Genomic DNA, 6,000 nt, shown 5'->3' with positions numbered 1-6,000 from the left:
GTAACCATCAGTTTTTGAGATATAAGAATCCACATGAAAATAATTAAATGTTACCACTTCCTTCCTCCCTCCCTCCTTAAGTGAATTTTCCGAAAAAATACATGTTTATTCATTAAGGAGCTTCTAAATACCAATTATCACAACTCTAACATCTTCAGTTTTCGAGATATGTGTCCTCATCAAAGGAATTCAATTCCTTTTCAACCCCTCCCCCCAAGTTTGTGTTCCCCCTAAAATGCGCGTTTATTTATTTTGAAGGAGATTCCAAATACTACATTTCACGTCTGTAACAACTTTAGTTTTCATACGGTATGAGTATCCTTATACAAATATTTCAACTAATTTTTCAATTCCTTCACCCCCCTTAATTAGATTTTCCGAAATCAAAGGAATATGTGTTACTTTACTTTTAAAGGGGATACCAAACACCAGTTTCCATGTCTGCAACATCTATAGTTTTTGAGATATAGGTAGACTCATACAAATAATTTAACTAATATTTCAAATTTTTCTCCCCCGCTTAAGTGGATTTTCCGAAAAAAATGCATTTCCTTATGAGATTCCAATCACCAGTTTTACGTCTATAAATTCAATTTTTGATATATCAGTTTTCTAATGCAAAAAGTTCAACCCACTTTTCAGTGCTTTCTAGCCGTCCCTCCCCCCCACCCCCAAGTGGCTTCTCCGAAAACAAAAAAATACGTGTTTCTTATGTCTGAAAGGGATTCAAAGTACCAATTTTCACATATGCAACATTTTAAGTTTTTGAGATATACTATAGATATGCTCATTCTAAAAATTCACACCCTTATTTGTTCCCCTTAAATGGATTTTCCCAAAACATTATCTGTCTCTACTTTTACAGGAGATTCCAAGTACCAGTTTTCAAGTCTGTAACATGTTGTGTGTCTGAGATATATTATAGGCCTAGATATATATTTTTTAATTCCATCCCGTTTGTCACTCCCTTTCACCCTCTATTCATAGGATTTTTCAAAAACAGAAAATACGCGTTTCTTTTTTAAAGAAAATTCCAAAAACCAATTTTCTTGTCTGTAACATCTTCAGTTTTTGAGATTTAAGTATCCTCATGAAAGGTAATCAACCAGTTTTACCCCATTTTTACCCCCGTTAATGGGATTTGCGGAAACAAAAGAACATGTGTTTCCTTATTTTTTATGGAGATTCCAAATACCAAGTTTTACGTCTGTAAACTTTTAAGTTTTGAGATATAGATATCCTCATTTTAAAAAGTCACCCCCCTTTTCACCCCTTTGTTGATGGAATATCCGAAAATCCTCCCTTAGCGAGCACCTACATGTTAATATGAATGTATCCCGAAAATTTAATTTCGTTATGTCCAGTAGTTTTGGCTCGGCGATGATGAATCAGTCAGTCAGCCAGCCAGTCAGTCAGTCAGTCAGTCAGTCAGTCAGTCAGTCAGCCAGCCAGTCAGTCAGTCAGTCAGTCAGTCAGTCAGTCAGGACAAGTTACTTTATATATAGATAATGACAGTAGTAATTAATACACCGGCCCCGTGGTGTAGGGGTAGCGTGCCTGCCTCTTACCCGGAGGCCCCGGGTCAGGGATTTTTACCTGGACCTGGGGGCTGTTTCGAGGTCCCCTCAGCCTACGTGATTAAAATTAAGGAGCTATCTGACGGTGAGATAGCGGCCCCGGTCTAGAAAACCAAGAATAACGGCCGAGAGGATTCGTCGTGCTGACCATACGACACCTCGTTATATGCAGGCCTTCGGGCTGAGCAGCCAAGGCCCTTCAAGAGCTGTAGTGCCATGGGGTTTGCTTTTTGTTTTTTGGTTTTATAATTAATACCCTATATACAATTATCTACATATGCCTTTTGCCAATATTAATCTTAACTGCTATCTCGTTTTAAGATGTCCATATTTGTTTTGTTTACAAATTTAAAAAAAATCCTTTGGGTGTATGTCCACGAATTGGTATTTGTCCACCGGCCAGTGGTCCACTGAGTTTATAACACTTCTACAATGTTCACCTCTCTCGGAATCGACTAACACCCCCAAAGGATATGGCCGACTGTCTGATGATTTGTTTCACCACACATACATGCAGGATCTACTGTTATTTTAAACCTAAAGAAGTATTCACCACATTTCGCGTGGCCTGGTTAATAACTATCATTTTATGACGTAGGTTTATTTTAATTTTCAGTCTACTCCGTACATTAGAAAAGTTGCTTTTTTATGCTTCCGTTTGTAGTATTTTCTCATTCCCTCTCCCACATTCGAGAGGTTTCCTCCCTCAGGTATCGTTTGATTGTACATATAGGTGTTCGATTGGAAAGTCCAGATTGTTTTGCATCTTGTTTGACCACATGGTATGCAAACTCGTTTCCTTCATGCCGATATGAGCCTTGGTACATGTAAAATATATGCTCCAGTTTTCTTGCTGAAGATATCGCAAAATAGTTTGTATTTTTCCTATCAGTGTATTGTGGTTGCGGTTATTTCGTAAAGATCCGAGTCTATTTTACTGTCAGTTTGTGTTTCAGCAGATTTTTCATGTATATTTTGTCTTGTAACTTTTCAAGGGTCTTGAAGTATTGCAATTTGCTCAGCCTGATTGTTTGAGCATCTATTTTATTAATTTGAACCTAAGTTGGTGAGTTGGTTCAGAGTTGATATATGTACAGTATAAATATAGCTACTCCAGTCCTTGCACCCGACCCGATTTTGCTGCCGTCTATACAGGGTGTTAGGTGTATACGTGCAGATATTTCTTGTAGCAATAGAGAACGATGTGACGAACCACTATATATCAAACTTTTAGTAATCAGCGGAAGTCATTTTCGAAAGCAAAGGGATACGATGTTTTTAGAATAGGTAGTATGCCTTGTTCTGAGAATGAATAGCTTTCCGTTGATAACAGGCAAATCACGCGCCACCCGTGCCAAACCGGTTTCTGTTTATGTTTCGGAGCGAATGTACTACTGTAACGAGATGTTACGTAATATACTTGCTAAACTGGTTTTATGTTTACGAGCAACTGAACTACGATAACAGCTGAAGGCTGCTACCGGTGTACGTACCTACATTTCGTGTATCTTGCCGGGCTGTATGGCTCAGACGGTTGAGGTGCTGGCCTTTTTACTCCAACCTCGCAGGTTCGAACCTGGCCCAGTCCGGTGGTATTTGAATGTGCTCAAATACGTCACACTCGTGCCGGTAGATTTAGTGACACGTAAATAGAACCCCTGCGGGACCTCATCGTCTTCGAAAACCGTAAACGTAACGCAAATACCATTATTATTATTATTATTATTATTATTATTATTATTATTATTATTATTATTATTATTATTATTATTATTTTTGACTACTCGCCAATAATGTCTGCCCAGAAAATACTTCTCATCGTTTATAACTATGGATCTCGACAGTTGTATAATGTCCTAAATATGATGATTTTCAAAATTGGCTTTACGTCGCACCGACACAGATAGGTCTTATGGTGACGATGGGACAGAAAAGGTGTAGAAGTGAGAAGGAAGCGTTCGTGGCCTTAATAAAGGTTCAGCTCCAGCATTTTCCTGATGTGAAAATGGGACACCACGGAGAACCATCTTCAGGGCTGTCGACAGTGTAGTTCGAACCCAGTATCTCCCCTATGAAAGTTCACAATTTCGCGCCCCTAACCGCACGACCAACGTATTCCAAGCTCTAATGCCGGGCTGAGTACCTCGGACGATAGTTCGCTGGTATTCTGATCCCATCTTGGCAGGTTCGATGGAGACTCAATTCGGGGGTATTTGAAGGTGGTGAAATACGCCAGTTTCGTGTCTGTAGATTTACTTGTATTTAAAAAAGTCCTGCAATACAACATTCCGGCGCCTCGGCGTCTCCAAAATCCGTCAAAGTAATTATTAGGACGTAAAAAATTACATTATTATTTAGTGTTTACAAACGAAAAGCATATGTGTAATGGTAAAATAAAGTATAACGTACTGCTTCCTTTGCAGTGCCTAATAAATTTATCAAAATAAAAGTGGCCAGTCTGAGTTGCTCAGACGGTTAAAGCACTGGTTTCTTGGTTCCAACTTAGCAGGCTCGATCTTGGTTCAATCCGGTGGTATTCGAAGGTGCTCAAATACGTCAGCCTGGTGTCGGTAGATTTACTGGCACGTAAAGAGAACTCATGTGGGACTAAATTACAGCGCCTCCAGAAACAGTATGAGTAGTTAGTGGGACGTAAAGCAAATAACATTACCGGTATTATTATTATTATTATTATTATTATTATTATTATTATTCAGTCTTATTATTATCGCTACTACTCATATTGAACTACTTCTTATTACTCTTTTCCTCGTCTGATTATTATTATTATTATTATTATTATTATTATTATTATTATTATTATTATTATTATTATTATTATTATTATTATTATTATTATTATTCACCTGTTCATATTTTCGTCTTATTCCTCTTTTTACTTTTTTCGTTTCTCATGTGTCACAATTACATCTTACGTTACGTTCTGTTACATGTTTATGTTTGACCTTGTGATACATCACCTTTAATCTGCTCTGTAGCCTTTAAGAGTGTAGCATGGTCAATGGCCTCAGTGCTTGTTTTGTTCACGTAACTGGACTAAGAACTCGTCTCAATCGGCCCAGCAAGTTCAAGGCCAACCACTTTTCTCTGTTTGTTTGTTTGTTTATTTACCAATGTATGTATGTATGTCAACATTGTACTATGTCAACATTGTACTATGTCAACATCATACCATGAAAATTTACTCAATAAACGGGGTGTTTGGGGGACCTCTGCCCTGGGTGGGGTGCTCTGCGGACCTCCTCTGGGGTCCGTGTTGTTGCTGCGGTTATCTCTCTGCGCGGTCAGGTATTTACTAACAGGGCCGATGACCTCGATGTTAGGCCCCTTTAAACAACAAGCATATTTACTAACGTATTCAATTCAATTTATTGTATGTACAAGACATACGTCCAACTTGAATTATTTCATCCTCACAACTCTACTTCCTTACTACATGGCCCAAGAGCTACACGCATAGCTGAAGGCCCACCCACTCCTCCACGAGGTCTGGGAATGAAATAACTAATTTGATTGAATTTTTTCCTATTTCAGTAGTGATGAATATAACACAAGCATTTTACTGAAGTTTTATACGTGTTAATAATGATGATGTGATGGTGATGATGATGATGATGATGATGATTGCTGTTTTAAGGTCATCGGCCCTTAAAAGCGCGTGCCTTTTGTTTTAACTCGTAGTGAATAAGAAACAAAATATAAATTGCTCGAACACACGTAAAAAACCAAAACCACATGCAGGGTAGAATTGAGGAACTGCCAAAATGCGTTCAAGGTCAATGTCTAGAGTTTTAACAAGCACGTCTTCCCTGTGCTGTGTTCAGCTTTCGGCACGTACAAGTCACTCGCGCACTGAAACTCTCGATTTATAATTTTTGTTACCGGTACTTCAATTTCACTGCTTGGATTTATGAGAATATCGAACTATCGGGACTCAAAATACTACATCGATACTGTACTGTACTCCCAAGCCATTACGGTGCAGAAATGGCGTAACATCTGACATACCAAAGCGAAACTCGTAGCAATTGTTCACAGTGACCACCCTGGGCTTCTCTGCAGGCTTCACTTCTCCGAATGCAGTTGCGACGCATTCGAGACAAGGAACCTGTGTTGTTCAGAATATCCTCTGGTGCCGGAAGAATATGTTTACGGAGGTCATCCGAAGTGGTTACTTCAGTTCAGTATACTTTGTGTTTCATGTCCCGCCAGACATAACAATCCACTGGAATAAGGGCTGGCCAATTGATAGTTCCACATCGTCCTGTCTACCGTTGAGGAAATGTCTGCACCATCGTGTAAAATCCACGTGGTTCGGCGTAGTCGAAGCGACACATCCTCTGAAAGCTCCAGTAACGTACTGCCTCTACAGGAGCAAGATAACATTAATAAAAAGATGTAA

This window comes from Anabrus simplex, chromosome 3, assembly GCF_040414725.1.
Source record: "Anabrus simplex isolate iqAnaSimp1 chromosome 3, ASM4041472v1, whole genome shotgun sequence".
Lineage (NCBI taxonomy): Eukaryota > Metazoa > Arthropoda > Insecta > Orthoptera > Tettigoniidae > Anabrus > Anabrus simplex.
This window is presented reverse-complemented; position numbering follows the sequence as displayed.